The 23326-nt window shown below is 42.5% G+C and overlaps 1 protein-coding gene and 1 long non-coding RNA gene across 6 annotated transcripts in view; one reads left to right on the forward strand and one right to left on the reverse strand.

Annotated features, from left to right (window-relative positions):
* diaph2 (diaphanous-related formin 2) overlaps window positions 1–23326 on the reverse strand; it is a 372939-nt gene that overhangs the window by 15671 nt on the left and 333942 nt on the right. The window lies entirely within an intron of this gene.
* LOC115397283 (uncharacterized) lies at window positions 11143–22765 on the forward strand. The gene is made up of 3 exons (XR_003932448.1): window positions 11143–11615; window positions 15206–15208; window positions 22755–22765. It is a non-coding gene; the product is annotated as an uncharacterized LOC115397283 (long non-coding RNA).

Below are 23326 nucleotides of genomic sequence, written 5' to 3' on the forward strand. Positions count from 1 at the left end.
CAGTAGCATGCACTCTTTGAAGTTAAATATCTTATCATATTGTAAATTTTCAAAAATCGCAGTACTTGACTGAGAAACAACTTGAAGGTCACATTTTCTCATTGTTTGGTCTGCAGAATTGTGAATGAAGCATCATAATGTGTGTACATTTCAAAATATGTTTGTAGATTTGCCTATGTTAAGAAGCTTTATGCAAAAAGTAAATTTTTTGAAATGTCTCTGAACTACATCTAGATCGACAGACAGATCTTTATTGGCAATTAAAATCACATCACAGGCGCACACATGAACACAGTTTTGCAGCAAATGGCTCAGAAAGCAACACTTTCATTATTGTTCAACACTATTAGAGCACTACAGTGTGCTTACTTGAAAGACACGCGAGTGGCTGTGTGTGTGTGTGTGAATATACATTATGTGATAATGTATCTTTGTGTGCCGGCATCAAACGACACGGCTGCAGGTTGAGCACACACACACCCACAGACCAGACATCTCAAACGACAATGGATTCTGTGTGGATGAAAAATTCATCTGTCCCTTTCACTTATTCATCAAGGAGGAAGATTTTTCTGCAGGGATGCCCTCCAGAGATGTGGCGCTCACATGCCAGGCGGCCTGCCGCCACTTTACCCACAAGGTTTTCAATAAAACAAGCAAACAACACAATTCCAACACCTATAAATAAGTGATCGTTCCTGAATAAAGTGCTGTACACAGAGCCCCTCACTGAGGCCACTCATCACACTTTAATGGGGCCCTGTACCGGCCAAAGTTATTTCTCTCCTCTCTCCCTCGCTCCTTCTTCCCGTCTTTCTCTATCTCGGAGCAGAGTGAAGGAACAAAGTCAGAGGAGGCTGGAACGGGAGCAGCAGAGATGCGCTCAGATCATCATCATGCCTTCACCTGGCCCAACACTGGTTAAGATACAGCGCTATCTCCTTCATGATTTATGAGGCTATCAACATGCACTATCCTCCCCCTGCTCCCTCCTTCTTTCTTTCTCATCTCTTTTATGTACACACACACACACACACACACACACACACACAAAAAAGCACAAACACTCACGCTAGCACACACAAACTCCTTGAGTTACTTTCTTAGTTATTCTTCCCTTTCTGGAGACAGGTTGTTCACAGCAGTTTGAACATTCAGAGTGGTGGCTCGCCAGATGCTTGGGCGTCTGTCAACGTGGCGCTATTGTTAGCTAGTTTTTGATGAGATTTACATGGCAGGAAAGCCATCAAATAAGATATACTACTGAGAATATGAGAAGGGATCACACCTAATCCACACACCTGCGTCTTGGCAGCACCAAGTCTCCTTTTCCATCCAGACCAACACACACGAGAGCTGAGACATGCAGCCGCCCACCCACACCCACACAATCAAGACTGCAAACTTACACAGCAGCTTGAGTCTGATTTAGATGTGGGTTTTCCTGTGGCTCAAAGGCTCACAATTATCATACTTGTTCAAAAAAGAAAAAAAAAAAAAAAAAAAGAAACACATAGTGTGCCACTCAAAACTGAGAATGATGGGAAGCTAGAACATGATACTGTATGTTCTCAAAGATTTCCTCGTGCGGGCCTATTCAGACACACAAGCTAAACCTTTTTCAAAAACTCTCGATTGTCATTTTTTTCCATTTGGTTGAAAGGAAATCGTCAAGCTGTGAGGTTCAAGTTAGCAAAATTACGTCTCAAACAAAAAAGAGTTGCTTTCAATTTCATTAGAGCACTTCTCAATATATTTTAGCTTCAAAGTTTCGTTGTGGATATAAGTGCTCCGAATTAATTTTCAAGATTCACTTCCTTGGGCCTTTTACTTTCTGGGACTTTCTGGCTGAAGAAGTCCATTTTACCTTTTCTGTGTCTGAATGGAGTGTGTGCACATATACACACACAAACGGTGCACACCAAACCTGCTCTGATTAAAAAGGAACTGGGTCACTAGTGTCCTGGCTAGTGGCACTTTCTGCTCTGGCCCTATAAGCCCCTTGGTTACCCAGAATCCCCTGGCATCCGTGTCACAGCCAAGGCCTGCGGCAACACACCTGTGTCCACACTTCTTCACTGGGATCAATTAGCATTAAAGTTTCAGAGCTGCTCTCCCGCAGTGTGGACATAGTGTACACTGGAGGGGTACAGCCAGAGAACAGCCGCAGAAAGAGACTGACAGAGACGTGAAGAAAAGGAATAGATTTGTACACACACACACCCACTGCAGTCACGACAGACAATCATTCCTCCAGTCTTAACCCTGCGCACTTAAGGTTTCCTGGCTCGGCTCCTGTGGTTCAGATGTGAAGAACCGCGACACAACAAAGACTGAATGAAAACTGTGTTTTTTTTTGCTTTTCCTTTTCAGTAAAGTTTTTAATAAAACCGCTCTACACAGAAAGGTCAGAAACACTGGAAACTATATAGTGTTTACGCCATGTTTCGATTTCATCCTGTGTTTCTGATGATACCAAGGGCAAAAATGAAAGACGTATTGGCCCATTCAGTATTCGATAAATGTTTCTGTATGCGATACGTATGATCGTTGCATGGTTACTTTTAAATGAGTGACCTACACAAACACTCAGGAATCCACCTGATCAACATGCATTACTGTTGATACGCACTCAAACTGCGATGAAAGTTTTCCCTGGAACACATTGTGTAAACGAGGCCACAGAAACTTTTATCACGTCTGAGCTGTAAAAATCTCCGCAAGATTCATTTACACACATCCTGTCAAACACACATCACCCCTTTAAGGGTCTGCTATGGCCGTGCCTGTATTAAATATAACAGCTGCTTTTACCGATGACTCCTTTATCGCTCTGAACTGACTCACACACTTAAGCAAGAACATTCAAGTATATAATTAATTCCTAGAGACTATGAAATATAAAACAGAAGTGTAATTTTCATGCGAGGTGAAAAAGAGACTCCTTAAATGACCGCTTAAGACTGATGCTATTGTGGATATCTTGACTTTCTAGTCATGTTCATTATAAGGTGTGACTGGATTCTGGTGCTGTCTGTGTACTGAAACACTCTGAAGCCATTTAAACTGTGTAAAACAAACTTGTGTTTATTCAGTGTTTTATTATTCCAAGCACACAAGGGGACAATGTGAATTTTCTGTAATATTGGTTTTACAACATCAACCTTTTCTGGCTGATTTTCAAGCCTTGCTAACACACCTGGACTTTGAAAAGGTCAACTATTTGAAAATGCTGTTTAAATCTTTAATATTCTCGTCCAAACTTATTCACTCACAGATGATTGTTTATTTCTTTTTTTCCATCTTCCCCTTTTTAAAGTTCAGCGTCAGGCTGAAAATGTTGCGTACATGTCTCCACCCTCTCGGCGAAGCTGCGGAGTCAGCCGTACTGTCTCATCTTTCCATTCAAATGAGGCTTATTTTGGCCCGTCACAAGCAAGCAGACAGCCAACAAGTAGGTGGCTGGGCTTGTTTTGAAGGGAACGTACAATCCCGGAGCTTTCACCCTTGGGGGGCTTTCCCACCGCCGTGTGTCACTTTACTGGAAGCGTGGACGTGTTTGGATGCGTCTCCCCGTCAGTGTGTGTGTGTTTGTGCCGCGGAGGAAAAAGAGCACCGGGGGCAGCTGTACCTGTGCTGCCTTGTGGTTGTCTCTTGACAGTGCCCTTCACATCACAGCATGGGCCTGGACATCGGATCTGACAGAAGTGACCTCCATGCCACATCACCCTCGCAAGGCACACAAACAGACCTGCACCCAACCACCCGGCAAAGACGCACACACACATATGCACCTGATAACTCACTGGTATGGAGGGAGATTTAGAGAGCATCTGCCATCATGCTTTAAATCAGACTGAGCATGATAGCTTAAGCAAGACAAAAAAAAAAAAAAAATAATAAAACAGCCAAACATTATGACATACATAAAAAGCCATACATTGCAAAGCATCTGTGTGATGTAGAACCACAAACGGCACACCACGCTACCCCCTATAGGCTGCTTAACCACCCAGCCCCCCTCCCGTCAGACAGCTATCAATAGGGATTCCAGCAGAGCGGCTGCCAGACAGCATGGGTAAACAAAAAAGGAAGGAGAAAAAAAGGCCTAAATCAAAGGCAGAGTGGGGACCATGTTATTTTCCCCAAGCAGGAAATCATTTGCTGGCAATTTGTGACTCATTTTGAAGTGCATTGTGTGGGGGTGCTTCTGACACGTATGTGGCGGTGAGGAGGTGGAATGAGGGGAGCGCGGTTTGGTGGTAAACTTTTACTTATATATTAAAAATGTCAAGAAGTTTGTTCTTTACAATGCTGCTATTTCCAGAGAATTGTTGGCTAATCAGAATTTGTGTTGCGTGTGTCAAACAAGAAGGCAATAATTGATGGGATTCAATGCCGGCACAATTCAGCATGATTGATAGGGAGCAGAGGAAGCACTGAGGCTTGCATTTTTCTCCCACTGTACGAAATAAACAATACACAGCACTTGTGTGACTGTTGGGATGAAAATGATTATTTTATTTGGCATGTCTTTTCTAAACTCTTCAATCAATACAAGACTAACGTTGCCACCCTTCCCAGATGATAAGCCTTATCTTAATCCCCATAAACACAATGTCCTTACAAGTAAATCCATTTCCCCTGCAATCTTTTCACCAGTGACATATTTACCTGGCCTCCCCTGGGCCTAATTGAAATTAAGTTAGGTGACCTTTGGGGTGCCTATAGGGACCTGCTTGTTCCATGAGCCCCGCACCATATTTCATTTGCTAGAACCTCATAAATCAGCCTGTTGAACTGGGCTGGGATGATGGTCTCGACCTTTCTCATGACATTTCCAAATGGCCACATCCTCCACCTAGGATCATGGCACCATGAAAGTCACCCAACCATGGTATATGAAGATGAGAACGAGTTCGCCGTGCCAGGAAGAAGGGACAAAATAAACCATAGGCATTAAGGAATTTCACTGATTGCCAAAAGCGGTGCTGTCTATGCAAAGCCACATATAGAAACACTGCTGGTTGAGACTACGCGTGCCTCACATGCCGTGTCACGATGTGAAAAACACTTGACTTTAAGAATACTCGATCAAACAAATTCATAATGCAAACTTAAGTGTTGTTCAGAAATGTTTTAAATTAGTCAAGGACAATATGTGAAACGCTGTGGAATAAAAGGCCTTATCGTAAAAGCGAGGTTGGTTTACAGGTTTTTCATCGCATTGAAGGACCTCGTTGTGTATATATGCAAATTGGAACAGCACGAGGATGCTTTCCATTCTGTGGTGCTCTGTGTGTGACTATGTATAGTCTGCTGAGAGAATGTGGTGTGTGTGTAACTGTGTGTACTGCAGGGAGGGAAGTAAAGGTCTACTTGTGACAAGCCTAGCGGGAATTGCAACATCTGGTGGACCGGCTGCTCCGCTGGTTAACATGCTCCTCCTCGGTGGCCCCGGACGACACACACCCAGGTACCATGTGCACACACACACACACACGCACAGGTACATCCTGACGCTGATATGGACACAAACACAGTCAGGTGCATGTACCTGTACGCAAGTGTGACCAAACACCTTTTCCTGTATTGGCTATTCCTGTCGATGACTTTCAGTGTAAAAGTGAAACCCATTCACGTAAAGGAAATAATGATCTATCGCAGAGGATAAAAATAGCAGGCCTATCGTTCATGCAATGATCCTAAAGAGCAACTATGTCTAATTTGCACCAGATGCTCTGCGGAGCTGAATTAAGCCGGTGTTATTGTTGGTGGAAAATGCCACATTATTGGCAAGGTGAACTCTCTCCACTCCAACCTCTGTTTTTCATGTAGCTCTGTGTGGATTTGTGCAGGCTCACTCCCATATCCACCCTGTAATCGACTAAACACGGAACCGTGCCTTATTTTATCGTTCTCACTTTGTCACCGAGGCTCACACACCTATTTAAAGTCATCACTCATAACTCCGCTCTGCTCCAGTGAAATGTCATCTGTGCCGTTCTGCATGGAGCTCAGCGTCAATTAGCGGCTCCCTCACCTTTTGCTAACGAAGTAATGTGAAAGGCGCAGGTCACATTTCTGCCAAGTGTATGTTCGTGTAACGGGAGACGACAGGAAGCGCCGGTCATTCTTCCTCCATGAATGGTTGAGTTACTTAACAGAAGTGGCAGCCGTCTTACTAGACTGGTCACTGCCCCGAGGGCTGGCATTTGGTGCCCAAGGCAAGATTTTGCACTAACAACTTCGACCTCCCTCCCTCTCTCACTGCCCCCTTCCTCTCTCCTGCACAAACACACTCTCATACTTTATGAAGATTTCGCCTATGATGCCAGTACCTTGAATGATTAATTCCTACCACAACAAAAGCTAAACCAAGACAGATAAACAACTTATCACACTTATGTGTGTGTGTGGCAGCAGCGTGCAACACTTTCTGAGTGACCCTGCCAGCCTGAGGAACACTCAGCCGGTCTCCTGCCAGGACCTCAGCATCCTTCCTTCACCAATCTATCTAATGCTTGTGCTAATGACAGTCAAGGCAGCCAGTATCTCAGAGATCAGTAATTCCAGACACTGCTAACACTGGCACCAGATCAGACGTTACCTATTAGTTTCAATAAAAAAAAAGAAGATAATTACAAGACGAGCATTTGGCCACACTTTTACTAACTTTGAAAAAAAAAAAAAAAAGAACAAAATGATACCACTCCAGATTTATTGTAAATGTTCACTTGCCCAGCTGCTTCTCATGGCTGAGAAAGTGAGTGTATTGATTTTTCTTTTCAGAAAAATAATACTGAAGAAGGGAACATAAATAAAGGCAAGAAAACTTGAGACTGCTGTGTTGAAGAGAAGTGAGGGCAGAAGGTATTCAGGGAAAGAAGAAATTTAAAACCACGATTTTTTTTTTTAACATTATTGGTGAATGGTAGTGAACACTATTACAATAAGCAGCTAATTTTTGTAGTGCTCTTGCAAGACTGACTGGTGCAATGAAACAGTTGGATATGCATCACACACACCACCCCCATCCCTCTGTTGAATGACACAAGGGACAGTAAAGCATTGAGATCACTGATCTACTGTAGCTTAATCATTGCAGTCCAAGCTCCAAAACTAACAAATCCAAGAGAAAGCCTTTCAAGTGGTTCTCTATCATTTACACCAGATGCAGTCTGTTTTTAGTTACCTCTCTATATTTGCAGAAAACACACACACACACACACACACACACACACACACACACACACACACACACACACACACACACACACACACACACAAGAAGGCAGTTTAGGGGTGGTACGAGTCCTGACACTTCGGTAATGACTTGACGCAGGAGTCTGACAATAAACGTGTTTCGATGGGGATACAGGCACGGGAGGATAGCCTGAATTTGTGGTGGAAAGTGCAGGTGTGCAGAAACACAGGTTTCTGGTGTTGTGACATTCATGTCTGATATAACAGAAAGACATAGGGATTTGCAGTGGAGACCTTGAGGCAAACAAACTAAAGTAAGAGTCACATCTAAGTGTGTGAATCGCTGTCCAACTTGTTAAACTTGTCTGGAAGTTCAGGGTTCTGGTGTTGCCCTCATCAATGGCCAATTCAGCTGAGTCTTTGTGAGCAGCACTAACGCTGATGATGCTATCAGACTGCATTATGTTCTTTGATAAGTGGCAGTGGCATAACATTAGTCACAGTAATAACCTCCTAGGTGTCCCGATCCAGGAAAATAATGAAGTTGGTCGAGGGAACTCCATTATGTGTTTTGAAAATCATCCCCTCAATGTCATCCATTATTTTCTTATAAGGTGAAATCTCTTGCTTCTTCTTTAACAGGGTCATGTTTGCTTAAATTAAACTAGGTCCTTTCAAACAAATATGTGAGCATCTTCGCTGAATATAAATACAGCAAGGACTGCATCAGTGTGCAACTCGGAAACATTCTGACGTAAAACCAAAGTTGTCCAAGTAGCTGCACCTAATTTGATCGGGATACATTTTGACGGAAAATCAACTTTTAATGAAGAGCCGTGTGGTGGGAGAAATTAGCCATTACCCTACAGAGCGGGCATAAAATGTTTATAAATGACAATGATGTTGGCACTGACTGTGAAACAAGTGCAGAGCTTGGGGAACACAGCGACTGTCAAAGAACAGGGGACAGACTTCATCTCATCTGGGAAGGTAGAGAGAAGAAGAGGGAAGAGAGTGTGACAGAGGAAGAGAGAGGAGGAGGAGGAGGAAGGAGGAGGATGAAGGATGAAGGAGGGCGCATGTGAGGGGCTGCAGCTATGATGCGCATGAGAAAGAGAGAGACAGTGAACGACAGGGCGAGAGAGTTTAAAAGGCACGGCGTCTGTTGGCTGGCAGGATGGACGGAGGGACTGAGGGAGGTTTGCGACAGCAGACCGTGGCAAGTGCGGCAGAACAAACCGGTGGTGACTCATGGGCTCCATTCACCACTGTGATCAGATCCAGCAGGACAGCCCACCATATGGGATGGCACAACTTATTCATCCAATCACTTGGGCTACATACAGGGCCAGAGGAAAGCGGATGGGGTGTGTGTGTGTGTTTGTGCGTGTGTGTGTGTGCGAGTGTGTGTGTGCGTGTGTGTGTGTGTGTGTGTAGAAGAAGGTGCCTGAAGGATCCCTGAATATGATGGTAAATGAAAGTGGAAGTGAGCAGGAGTGGACTGCACCAAAAAAAGGATTTAGCTATAACATTCAACATTTAAAGACGCAGGGACACAATTATGAGTGAGTTTCTGCTGCGATTTAAATCACCATCTTGTGTTCTTTAACTGCATTATGTACCCTTTCTTTATCCGACTATTTCTTCACAGATCAAACCAATTCTGCATGCAACACAACACAATTTACATGGGAAAATTAGAAGACACTAAAATTAGCTAAAGTCACTAAAGTCTCCTGTCTGGATTAAATAATCAAACGGAGTCAAACACATTTAAACAAATAACAAAATAAAATGCCTTAGAGTACATAACAATGTGACAATCGTCCCTGTCTGCTCCAGGCCTCTGTTAAATGCAGATTAGGGCTAAGCTCTGAGAGGTGAAGGGCCTGGCAAATTGAGCCCCAACACGCCGAGCACCGGAATAGAAACAGACATAATCTAACCAAAGCCAGATATTTTTGTGAAGAAAAGAGTGTTTCTGCCCGCTTGGCGAGAGGCATCATAAACCCTTTTATAAGGTACCTAAAGTACACTGCGCTTCACAGAAAGCAGAACCGATTTGCTTAACTTCCCAACATGCAGGGACCCGCCGATAAAAGTGTCTGTCCTATGCAGTGGTTGGCAAAGATATTGTTATCCATTCTATTCCTTTGCCACCTCGCCAGCTTACACACTTTTTGCAAGGCAGATAGCAATCGTGGTGGGGTAATTTAGGGATTAGACTGGAGGTGCATTGTAATCACATGCTTTTGTGGCAGCAAGACAGTCATTTAGGATGCAGGATGGTTAAGACTATCCAAGATGTACCTTTTGTCTCTTATCTGAAACAAAGGTGCTTAGAAATCCTCAGGCCAATGCCCAGACTAAGATTTTCATAGTGCTAGCATTTACTGTGACTGCACTGATGTGAGGAAAAATTATATGGAGAGCACACTTGGAGCATCTTCAAACTGAATGAGAAGCACAATGGAAATTGTTAGTGTAAGAAGTAATGTAAAAACACAACTTAGTTCCTTTTTAGGCTTCACTGTTTTATGTTTACAGATGGGTACTACATTATCTACAACAACTTTGACTATATTGTTATGAGTGCCTCAACCACAAGCTCCTATGAATGTGTATAAAGTTTGTCTCACCACCAATATAACCTTCAGTGACTTCAAGTGGAGCTGAAGCATGGTATTGGGCACTAAAAGGCTGAACAAAGGGCACAGAAATATTGTAGTTACTCTCTTTAGAAAAGCTCCAAAGTGGAAACATGACAAAAAAAATGTAATAATTCAATGAAAAAGTCAAAGGGCGGCATTAGTTAAAGTAAAGAAACACATTACACATCCCGGGAGGTTAGTCACGGTGTTATCACATTGTCAGAGTCTTATTCACAGCCAATCCTCCTGCCTTCTTTCTTCCCCCTCTGCCCTTTGTCGCAGGCTCTCCTCTTTTCTTAGATCCTCCACTCCAAATGATCTACTTTTCACTTTTTGTGTGCAATGGTATTACAGGCAATTTAAGGGCAATTCAGTCTGGCAGATACAACACTGCACTTCAAAGCGGATACATGTATTGAACGCTGAGGAGAATGACACATTGTATATTGTCATTATTGCTCGGCTTTCAAGAGAGAATCAAAGTGTTCACCAACACATTTACAATGAAGGTATCTGTCTGTCTATCTATCTATCTATCTATCTATCTATCTATCTATTTCGATACATTATAATGAAGACGACAGGGAGATATTGCAGATGAGGAAAAGGAAGGTTGGGAAGACGAGTGACCGTCATGAGGGCAGAGCTCCATCTCAAGGCTACAGAGACATTAGCCGTTCCTATATCTGACCACCGCCTGAAGGCGTACAGTCTACACATTTTGCCTGTTGCCCTATCTGGGGCAGCTGTACTTGATGAGAGTTGACAGTGGTAAAAGACTGTCTGCATCAAAAAATGGTCACATTCTGACTCCAGATAATAGATGTTGCCATTCTAAGCCAATAATAGTGTCTATAATGAAATCAGTGGAGCAGAAAAGAGGCACTCTTTCATTTCCTTATGCAGGGCCCAGCGTTTTGTACATCCCATTATTCATCAGGTCCTGGCTGCAGATAACTGTCCCATTTGCATCTGAATCAAGAATGCCTTATAACACCCACCCATTCCCCCTCCCAAAAAAAATTAAGAGAGAAAAAAAAAAAAGCCACCCCAATACAAATTAAGTGACCCAAAAAGAGCAGGTACTGTGTTTAGTTGTGTGCATTTATCACTCACTTAGGAGGTCGTGTAAAATTGTGCTGATGATATTGTAGAGATAGCATCAGGCCGCTGGCATGTTTCTCACATCTAGATGTGGTTTAAAAAACATTTGCAGACAGAAGCTGTTTTTTCGATTTATTCACTCCAAAATGTTATTTATTTATTTATTTTTCAAAGGGATGTGTGAATCTGCACTGTATCTCACGCTGCCCCTTTCCCCTGACATGCCCTACTTCCATGAACAAAAGACAGGACAAGCGTGCATCATAGAAAAGCGCGTATAATCTTGGCCCGGCTTTTCACAGAATGCTTGACTCACTCCTGCACACTCCGCAGTTCAAAGGTACGAGACTTCCTTATTTAAAATCTCAGCTGCAAGTCAGGAGCATACTGTGTGATATTTGTGATCAATCATAACTGCAGAAAAAGATTGCTCTGGCTCGAAATAATAAAAAAAAGATCCTATCCATAAAGTGGTGATCTTTTGAGGGATGAACTCCTCAGAGGAAAGTCGAGCTGTGCTAGACAGACTGTTCAGAGCCCCAGTAGACGGACAGATTAATGGAGTGTGCCTTCATATACAGTAGTCGTCTTAAACCTTAGATGAAGTTGAGTGCAACACTCAAAGCACAGGAGGCGGCGTGTGGGGAAATTTATGTCACATGCTGAATATACTGGACTGCATTTGATTCAACAGCAACGGAAATCTTTTTTTTTCATAATAAAACTGAGTTTTATACACCCCCAAAAAAAACAAAAAAAACAAAAATACACTAATACACACACACGCACATGCACAAGTACAAAGAAAATTCAGCAGTTTCACACAAGCAACAAACACACTTTGAAATGCCAGAGGGCAAATGGATAGAAAAAGGGTGTGGGGGTCCTTTGTGCACTCTGAGTTTAGGTCTTGGCCATTAAATAAGCTGGCACTGCAGAGGTGAGCTGCATTGACAATGATGTATGGGAGAAACACAATCCATTGCTGTTATGAATTGGTTGGCTCTGGTGCGGACAATGCTCGCACACTCGCAGGGACACAAAAAAATGGACGCACACACGCACACACACACACACACACACCATCGAGAGGCAGTGGAAGAGCCAATAGTATCTTCCAGACAAATTCAATTTTCATCCAGGACATATGTAAGCTGATTAAAACAGCCAACAAAGACTGGAGAAATATGTCACATCCTTCAGGACTGGACACAATATTGAGTGCTGCTTTGGCAGCGGCATGCCTCCTGCTTCTCTGTCCCTCTCCGTCTAAGTCGCTGCTCCTCTCTCTCATGACCTTTCTGCATCACCTGACGCCTTCATACATCCATTTCCTTCTCTTCTGTATCTCACTCTTTCCCTCTCTTCATTCTGCAGCTCTCCTTCTTCTGTCCTTGAAGAGACAAACATGCACTGTGCAATTTGAAAAGCATGTGCCGCCTTCATTCAGATCATTTTTCTTTTTAGCATAAAGCCATTATGGTTGAAGCTGAAAGAGTAGGTGCACAGGTAGGGCATTGTTAAGATAAAAAAAAAAAAAAAGGTGAAAAGAACTGTTCAGTTTTTCTCATATGGTGCTCAAATGACTGGTGCTGTTGCGAATGCTTACTATATGCCAAACAATAAAACAAAACATAACAATAATCAAACTAAACATGATTTTTTTTTTTTATTTCCCCCCAAAACGGACTAGTTTTATGAGACAAACAAAGGGAGAGAGAGCGGCTTTGCTTTTCACGTGGCACTTGTGGCTGGGGTGGAGCCTTGCCAGTCAAAAGTGTGTCACGCAGACACAATGCTTTGCTGTTATGCATGCACAAGGGGAACCACAATGTCTGTTTAGCCACCGCAATAATGTCATATCACCAGAAGATGTGTGAAGAACACATCTGAATAATGAATGGGAGGCAGTTAATTATAGATGGAGGGAGTGCAGAAATAATGCCTTAGACATTTCTCTGAAACACATGGTTGGATACGTGGCTGCGGACGGAGTGCGTACTTCTTGGCAGTATCAAGTCAGAGAGACTCCTTAATTAGCTAGTCGGTACTGATAATAGTTGGTCCTTGTTGCGTGTGGATGTGCTCAACCTCAATTCTGTTGAAGAACATGCTTCAAGTAAGTGGATAAAATGAAGGTGTTTAACTCAAGTTGACAAGGAAAACTCATCTCTTGTCGACAATAAAGTAAGGAAATTATATGAAAGGCAGTTGCGCTCAGTGATCATCCTTATAGGATGATGTGTAAAGTGATTGTCAAGGCAGACAAAAGAAATCCGCAAGAAGAAAACAAGGCATTGATGTGGGCTTCTATCAGAATGTTCCTTTTCGGGGAAGATATATCGCTTTTTTTTAAATCCTGGTCTTTAAATGGATTTAACATGCAAATATTTGACATGTTTAATTTTTCTCTTCTCCGTACATCTGGAGTTTAAAGGGCGTTTATCTAATGCAATCAACTGTCAGCATTCTCGTGGACCAGTGATCCTTTGCAAGAGCGCTGCACCTGCAGCTGTGAAAGATTGTAATGGGCTGTCAACCACAAACAAAAGCAGTTCTCCTCCCAAAGGGGGTCAAAGATTTGGTTCGATAGCAAGAAATTGGGGGATGCAGACCAAGCTGGTGGGGTGACTTAAAGAGAAGCAAAAGGATGATGGTGGAACTAACAAGGGGCGTGCCGCCGCCTGCATGGGAAAAAAAGGACAGGCCATTGGAAAAGAATGATGGTCCAGACACCCGTGGAGCCCTGTTTAAGGCACTTGTGACCCCTGGAGGTTTCGCAGGGTTGTAGGAAGATTAGTCAAATGTCCCCACAGCTTTTGTACCGCAGTCAAGGCAGCTCACCCGGCGCAGCACCCTGTGTACTCTCAAATGAACTTTCACTGAAAGCAGCAGAATCCCAGAGACGTGCGCCATCCACCCAGCTTCAGCTTGGCTTCAAAATAGAATAATGAAAATAACTGAACCGTCTGCACGTCGGCTCGTCACAAGAAGCTCGGAGTTTTACCTTACATCTACCAGACTTCTGTCTGGCAGTGAAATGCAATTTCAAAAGACTGTTACGCAGCCTTTTGAGATATGAACAGTGATGTTAGACTAAGCTCACTCAATATCTGTCTTTTCAGCCATATCTGTAACTCTCTGTCACCTCTGCTGTTCTACAGATCAAACCCCAAGTCTAGATATATGAGACTGCAGTTTCTTTATACAGAGGAATTACTACAGTTGAGCAGTTGTGACATAATACGGCGGTTCATTCAATGGATATCTGCACATGCCTGCGACTGCCAGCAGCAGCATGAATGCAATTCCAATGGTACAATTGACTAAGAGCAAAGAAGTAAAACCTTTCTGTTTGGTTCAGGGTTTAGTAGCATGAAGGAGGAGAGACAGACAAAAAGGACTTGGTTCTGACACCGTTCGGTTCAAAGGAAGCAGAAAGGCAATGCACAACACCTTCTCCGATGTCTGCCTGTTGCAGTCCTCAGCACCGAGGGCCCTGGGACATCCGCTTGGCCTATTCACCCAGCTCCACTGAAACATTCAAAGCTTTGCTTCCAACGGGCCAAACTTTTGTCCCCGCACAAAAGGTCTGACCAGAGGTTCTCTCATAGATGGGAGCCCCGTTCAAAATCAGATTATTTCCAGTGAAATCCTCCTTTCTCCACCTGCCAGTTAACTATGTCAGCGCCATTGTGTCTTCCCTGATAAAGCTCTCCAGTTTGGCATAATGGAGGCTGGATGTGTATTATTGCTTTTACTGCCACTTATTCTGGGAGGAAAGAGGCACACCCCACCCCCACACTCCTTCCTCTTTTCCTTATATTTTTTTTTTCTTTGAAGAAAAATCTGGGCCACATGCCCCAGAGGAACGCAAAGTGCTTTAATTCATTCGCACCTTTTCTCTCTGGCTGCCATCTCCAAGGCCTCTCTTTATGCCCAGAAGTGATTTGTTCAGGCTGGACCATCAAAGCAATTATGGTAGCGGCCTGCTTCCCTATTATGAAGAGAGATGACTGACAACAGAGAGTTGGTGTGCGGGTGGAGGGCATTTGGCTTCAATTTATTTGATCTAAAAACATTTTTTCAACCACTTGAGTAACAAAACACAAACAGACTCCTCCGATTATCTCTCGCTCTTCTTTTTCTTTTTTTTTTTTTAACTAAAAAAAAAAAAAAAACATTTTACCCAATCCTCGATGTAACAATTTTCAATTACCTTTCTCACCTTCCTGGGCAAAGAGATAGTGCAACACACTTAGATGATGCAGTACGGAGAATGCCAGCAATGTAACAAAATACTGAAAGGCACAGCAGGCAGTGATGTGTAGCAATTAATGTAATGGACATGAGAGAGCACAATCTTTGGACTAATGAGAATGTCTTATATTACAGCGCAAATGCACAGGGTCGCCAAGCCTCCTACCATTACTGGGCTATAGGAAGATGGCTCACCACAAAAGGGGATACTCCATAAATGGATAATGCGGGTGGAGAGTACGGCGCCACTGAGACGATGTTCCATCCAAGAGTAATAATTCTGCCTGGAGTGACACAGGGTCAACAGGATGAATAGAGACAGGATGTGAGGAAAAAATAAAGCATTTAAAGAAAACAGGGCATTAAGGTTGAAAAGTGGGATGGCATGGAAGGGGGCAAAGTGGAGTTTATAAGAAAGAAAGTGGAGTAATGGGTGCGAGTGAAACAAGAGCCAAGAAAAAGAGGAGAAGGAGCATGTGAGGAAAGTAATAGACTAAGAAAGGGGACCAGTAAGACTAAGAGGGCAAAAAAAAAAAAGAGATGAGAGACCGTGGTGTAGAGACAGTGATGGGGCAATATGACACATTGGCTAATCAGTCTGCTGTCATTCTCTTTCACAAGCTGTCATCTCGGCCACCAAGCCATCAGGACCCCGCGCTTCCCTCTCTTTCATTGACTGATTCTCCTGTTCAATTATTCAAGGTTTATAAGCAGGAACCATCTATTCGGCGAGCAGCACAACCAGTAAAATAATGAAAGGGTTGCTTCTTCAGCCATATTGACCGTCATAAAACTTTTACAATTGGCAAAAGAAAAATCAATTTCTTAGACAGACCATTGCCATTGCATAAACATAATAATGGCGGTATCAGGAGTGAAGAAAGAGCCCAACCATGTAGCAGAGTTTAATAATGCAGACCATAAATGATTTTACATGCTCTCTCACTAATCATAATGCACGGGGGCTGAATATTTACAATGATGGAAAGTTATATTTAGCCAATGCGGAACATTTATACAGATGTGTACTATAATGTGTGAGTGTGTGTGCATGTTTAGCTTTGTTACAGCCAGTGTATGTGTGGAATACAATCGAAGTGACATGTTTGTGGCTTTATCTTTCACACTGACCTCAGTTCTGCTTAAAAAGCAAACCTGTGTGAGTCACGCTGTGACACAGAAATCAGGTCAAGCGCTGGCCTGCCAAGGAATGCTAAGCCTCAGTAAACATTCACACAAACACAATCTACAAAACAATCCAGCAAAAAACAACAACAACATGCACACACCAAAAGATCAAAAGTATGGGCACACACCCAGACTCACACTCCTTCCTCCAGTTGTCAGAATCTAAAGAAACATCACAGCTCCCATCTGCCATAATCTGCCCTGGGGCAACACTGACCTGAGCCACTGGAAGAAACTCATCTTCAGTGGGAAGGAAAAAAAAAAAGTTGTGGTGATGCAGTGTGCAGCCTCATCCTTTACTTCGCTGGCGATGCCTTCGGGGTGGAGATGTTACAAAGTCAGCAACCTCGATTGGCTTTCGACTAATACATGACCCCTATACAGTTCAATTACTTCTTCCTGTCGGCCAACATCTCCAAGTCACCCACTTTCACATGTAGAGTCTGACATATGGACCTAATTAGTCATGCGCACACACAGCGGTCTCATCAGCATACACAGACCAAGTCACAAATCTCTACCCTTTAAAAAACTATCTGCTTAATCCTCATACACTGGAGGCCGAGGGTCTGTACTGTGGCAAACTGTCTATTTTTAAACTTGACATATTACTCATCTCTTAGGGGAGTAACACTGTAATTTATGGAATTCATGAATACTAAGCTGTTGTGTTCCCTTCTTGTTTATTCTCCCCTCCCTCTCAGCACAGCGGAGCTGCTTTTGGAAGAATTCAGATAAACTCGTGGATGCGTTTGGTTAGGATTCCTGGCTCCTTAAATCCACAGATGCCAGTCGGCTCCTGCTAAAGTGGGAGTTTGGTAGCACGTCGCTCTACTTTGGGCAGGTGGTGAAAAGATGTGCAGATTTCTGCACGCTTTGACAGGAGGTTACAATTGCAATTACTTAAAAAGACGCGCGGCCAAATACAATTTCTCTGTCTGTTTCGAGCCACCCGGATTCAACCCAAATGTTTTTCAGTGTCAAGTCAGACAACTGTTCACTTGCACTGATTAATTCTCCTCGATCTCTGCGACGCATTGCCACTTTTAGATCAGCTGCAAAAAAAAAATCCTAATTCATATTTTGTGACAGCAGAACTGAAATTTGCTCCTAATCAAAATTTTAAATAGCAGGAAAGTTTTTTTTTTTCTTCTTCAGAGTGTCACAATTAATATAATGTCATCATGAAAAGGAAATTTAGGATGGCAATGAGTAAGCAGTTTATACCTTGGCAGACTTTGTGTTACTACAAGAGTAAACCCAAAGTCCGCTGGCAGACCTCTGGCCAGAGATATTGGCTTTCAAAGCTAATGATCTCAAATTGTACACTTGTGGGTAATTAAGCATCGCTGTTCCCTTAGTAGCTTGCAACAGCAAATATGTCATTGTGAGAATAAACAACAATTACACTTACACTCATTACACGCTAATTGCATCACCATAACCACGAGCAAAAGCAGCATCTTATCAAAAGCTATCAAAAAAAGTTAAACAATAATGGAGGATTGTGTCCAAATAACTTTTAAAAATGGACTCGAACAGACGTGAGGTTATGGGAACGCTGGGATTTGAAAAAGAGCATGCATTTAAAGGCCTCGTGGGAATTTGGTGGTTGACGACTACAGCAACGTGCCACACGCACTTAATATGTCTGACAGCGCTGCCAAAGCTCTGAAAAACTCACGCAGGCAAGGGAGTAATTTGAACCCATTCGAAGCCGTCCATCAGACACTAACCAAATGGAAGTCCGAAAAAAGAATGATAGAGGGGAAGAGAAAGTAGTGAAACAGCTAAACCATTGGGATTAGTGCTAAGTAACTAAATGGGCCATATCACTTTTCCATTACCAGAGAGGAATAGCTATTTCAACTGCTTGGATCTAAATAAAAAAAAAAGGTGAACTCTGTCTTGCCTTCGTCTTTTGTTCATTCATGTGTAAAAAGCTCTATAGCCTTTGGTTTTTTTTCCCCCAACTGCCCTATATGAACAACTGGGGATTTGACATTGCATCCTTGTGCTCCATCAATAAATAAAGTTGACACAAATAAACAGTTAAATAAATAAATGTGAAGAGTGAAGCAAATGGGCATCAGTCAGCATTAGTGACGGAACCATGTCAGGCACAATCATGCTTGACTGGAGGGGGAGTGCCTGAGAGTGGGGAGCATTTCTGCTGATTGCACGCTAACAGTGTGTGTATGTGTGTGTGTGTTTGTGTATATTTGTGTGAGAGACTATGGGGACATCACAGCATTTGTTTCTCCTTTTTTTTTTTTTTTTTTTTTAGCTTTGTGCCTTCTTTTTAACCTCTCTGTCTCCCTTGCAGCCTGTAACTGTTTGCTGCTATCACTGTTGATAAATCTTCCCATCAGTGTGCCACACGCCTACTCACTCCACTTCACAGATGTCTTTCTCCTCGGCTTTCTGTCCTTCACATCTGCACCTTTTCTACTAACTCCTCTAGCTTCCTTTTTTGTGTCTCGGAAATAACCTTTTTTTCTTTTTTCCTCTTTTAAAAGGCAATTAACTGATCTGCAGACTGCATCTATCCTTGAGCATGTCTTATGGAGAGAGCAGTATTTGTTACTTGATGTTTCCAGAGATTTCTTTTGGGCTTATGAGTCACTTTCTTTTATCAGTATCTGAGCCAACGTTAGCCCACTGGTAAGTTTTAGCTTCCTGTTGTTCAGACAGCGAACTAGACGCGTGCACGTGATGTATAAACAAAACAAGTACATGGCTGCATCACTTTCAGGATGTGGGAGCCTTGAACAACGCTACACTCTCTTCACTGGTGTCACCTCAAGTCTTTGCACACTGCCGCATTGAAGAGCCTCAGAAATAATTAACCTTTAACCTTGATTTAGCGGCAAATGAGCGAACCAAAAGTGATTCAGACAAGAAGATCTTCTTTTAAGTGTGCACATATTCTTATAAATTACTTTCAGTTATAGCAGAAATGAATTTATCTTTAGAAACATCTCAAGAAATCTGTTTTTTTTTGGCTCTCGCTCTTCTTCCTCTCAAGTTTCTCAAAGTTAAGTGGTTTGTTGGTTTTGTCTTTTTATTTGAAAAATAACAAATAAAACTTTTGCTGAACAAATCCACCAACATAACAATAATAATAATAATAATCTTGCACAATTTCATAAGATGGGACAGACGGCAGAGAAAAATCACTACTGTAATTTTGGATTTTAATTTAACTGCAGTTTTAAAAGCACTGTAAACAAATTGGCTATTGTTTGGCTTTGATGTACAGACGTTGGTTAAGCTTGGAAAAAGAATAAAAAAAAAAAAAAAAAAAAAAAAAAAAGATCAAATTGCTACAAATAAACCAAAATGGAAGGTGGGACCTGATTATGTTAACCGAAAAAAACTTGTCAACTTTGCTTTGTAACACCACTGGATGTGAAAACGGCAGGAAGGGAGCATGGCGAGATCCTGGTACTTCGAGCTGAGATCGTCACACACACTCATCTTTTAGTCCCTCATTCACGGCACCACCTTTACTGATGTGTCTTACTGAACGCAACATTAAGCATTCTTTGACACGTTTTCTCTTTGCCTCTATTTAAAGGAATTACCATTGTCCCTCGTCGCCTGTATGTACTTTCTCTCCAATACCTCAATATTACATATCATCACATTAAGCCAGCCTAATGGGAAAGTAAAATATTACTTCCACCTCATTCTGGCTGACAGATTGTAGATGGTGGCTGACACTTCAAATGCAAACATCAGCATGGACAGCATATCTTATCCTTGAATAATAGCCACATTATATTAAGGACTTGAAAAAAAAAAAAAAAAAAAAAAACAGGATGAGATGGGACGGACAGGAGGAGGCATTTTATTCTGGCACCGTGTCTTATTGTCTGGGGAACACATAACCATGCCGGATGGCATCCTATTCCACCGCGCATTATTTGCTCCACGGCTGATCATCAGTTGGGCCTGCTGTATGCCTAATGAGCAAGAAATAAGGTTTAATTCAAACGACACAAGTTGCCCATCCTTCAACACTAAGCATGATCGCTTGGGCGAGATTCCATTGAAATTATATGAGAGCAATTTTTCAGCTGGTGGGATGGGCCGATTGCCGCCCCTATATTTGGCTTTCGCAGGCATTCCTTTGGCTTAAAGCGCTGCGAGTTTATAGGTCTATTAGGAATACATCAAACAATGAACGACATCAATCTTATTGTGCGAATGTGCCTTGGGTAAAAATAAGATAAAACCTTCCATTATGTGGCCTCCAAAGCACATTTGCCCTCCAAAATTGATCTACTATTGACAATTTACACTTACTGTGACCTTTCATAACTGCCCACATACTTGAAAGCCAATATTGTTTGGAGAGTGAGCAAGAAAATCACACAGCCCACCGCAAACACTCCAGGATGTTATTGAATATGATAAATTAGTAGACATTTTCCCTCTGCAGTCGTTCGCTAATAGCCCACTAGGTGGGAGGGCTGAGCATTTCTTGCATCAGTAGTCTTGTACCTAAAGAATGCGACTACACTCGAGATGCACTTGGTCTTGAGGGCCCTACGTCCAGCTTCCAGTTTGCAGAAAAGACGGAAAAAGGTCAAAGAAGGAGTGAGGAAAAGTAAGCACAGCCAGCTTGACTGTGCATGATGAGTCTCCTTCGACAGGGAGTTGTAAAAAAAAAAGCTTTATGGCATCAAAGAAGCAGCGAGATAGCCCCCTGGTAATATCCTGCATGCAGGTAGATAGCTTCAGTGTAATTCAACCAGCAAACGGTTTAGGGGATACTTAAGAGCATGGGCAAAGGCGAGAGACCCCTGGTGTCCACTCATGAAGACACTTTATTAAGATTTGATTTATCCATCCAAAATGGGTCCACGTCACACTTCACTTACTTTACGTCCTCTCTTGGCAGAGTCAAGCTACGAATCAGTTATGCGCCAAGGGTACTCAAATGGTACATAAAATCTTCATCTATATTTCCGTGATGGGTTTTCTGCTGAGAATGAAAAATGATCAGGTTCAGATAAATGCCCCAAGGGTCAATAGGAGGGACAATGGCTTTGTCTATATGGAAGGACATCAAATCTTAAATGGAGTGGCCTACCATGCCTCAGCTCCTTCCCATCTGCCTTTCCCGTTGGCTGTTGATAAATATCCTTATCTATAAGAAACAGGTGATAGATTTCAAGCAGCACGTCTCTACAGAGCCCTTCTCTCATCTACTCTATTGATATCTCACATCTACTAAGCCATCCGAGCTTTAGCACGAGGCACCGACACCCTCTGGGTCTCTCTGCCCCAAATCATGTTAGCTCCACTTCCTGTAGGATCGCCTCCAGGGCTGCCCCAATGAATAACATCTATCAACACCCTGAAGTCGAGGCCAGGAGCTTGTGGAGGCAAAAAGCTTTAGCCCTCAACTCAGAGGCTCCCTACAGCACCAGTGCCTATCTGATATGTGACACAAGCTCGAGTGTGTGTGCGCGCCTGTGTGTATGTGTGTATGTGTGCGTGTGCGTGTGTGTGTGTATAACCTTACAGGAGAACAACTCAGGTTGAAAGACAACAAAGTGAGATAAAACGATGGGTACGACATATGTGTGAGCAAATTAATTGCTAAGGGAATTACGATCAGTATCACTTCCTGTGATGTGATTTAAGAAACAAATGGCTGATTTTCCCCCTGATCAGTGTCAAAGACGAGAAAATAGCTGCCAGGCCGAACATATCGCGGTTGTCTACACCATGTTGTGTACAGAAAACAAACAATGAAAACAAGTAATAAAATACTATTTGTGTCACAAATTATGCTTAGGTGAATAAGAGAACAAGCAGATTTTATTTTTTTTATTTTTTTTCCTTATCTTTACCAGGATCCCTTTGACTTTTCATTTGCCCCTGTGCAGATGCATCCCTTTTCTTACTTAAAAATTTCATGAGGGAAAATAGGTAATTTAATCTTCATTAAACATACAAGGGGGCTCACTCTCTGGCCTGACCAGCTGAATTAACCGCTGGGCTTCAAGGGATTAGACCGTTAGACTGAAATTGTTTAACACTGACAAGCACTACATCATTGCATCTCTGTTGTTTAATGGGCATGTGATGATCCAACCCTGTTCAATGTCAAAAAGTCTTTAAGGCACTTACTATATAGAAGAGAGTGGGGAACTTTTGATGGACTGACCTGTGAAGGTGAAGCAGGAGACTGGGGCAGAAAACGGAAAAGTAGAGAGGCTCTGGTTTGGGATTGTAATGACATTGAAACGGCAGTAAATAAATAAGATTGGCTTGGTTCTCTTTGAAATCTGATTGATGTGTCTTTTGGGATGCCCCCCAGTATGAAAGACCTACTGAGTCTGTGGCTTTCATCCCTGACCGAAAATCGATGAGCCAGGATGTATGAGAGGCTCCTGCTCTCTACCCACCAATCTCCTGCTTGATTCCCAGGTAACTGTCTCACAGAAAAAAGAATGAGAGATGGAAAAGAAGTAGAGCAACATATTTTTTTGGGGGGAAAACTTCATTTCCATCTAAAAAAATGAAAACAACTGAAGAGAAGCAATAACTGGAATTTAGGACTGCATGTTAACACATAGTTTGGGATGCATGGTGTGGGTATTAGTGTGAACTTTTGCAAAAATACCAAAATTTGTTTTGAGTGCAAACTTCAACACACAGTTCAACAATAATTTAATTAGTCTTCGCTTATCAATTACCATTCCCTTCAAAAGCTAGCTATGTTGCCCGTAAGAAATACTTCACGTTTGCATACTGCTGCATGTCCCGATGTGTGTGCAGACAATGGAACAGATTGTGCAACTGCATGTGGAAGCATTTTGTCATTTAAAATATTACACCAATGGAATAAAGTTGATTTCCTGCAACCTTATGTCAGAACAGCAGCCTGAACACACACC

The sequence above is a fragment of the Salarias fasciatus genome, chromosome 2 (assembly GCF_902148845.1).
Source record: "Salarias fasciatus chromosome 2, fSalaFa1.1, whole genome shotgun sequence".
NCBI lineage: Eukaryota > Metazoa > Chordata > Actinopteri > Blenniiformes > Blenniidae > Salarias > Salarias fasciatus.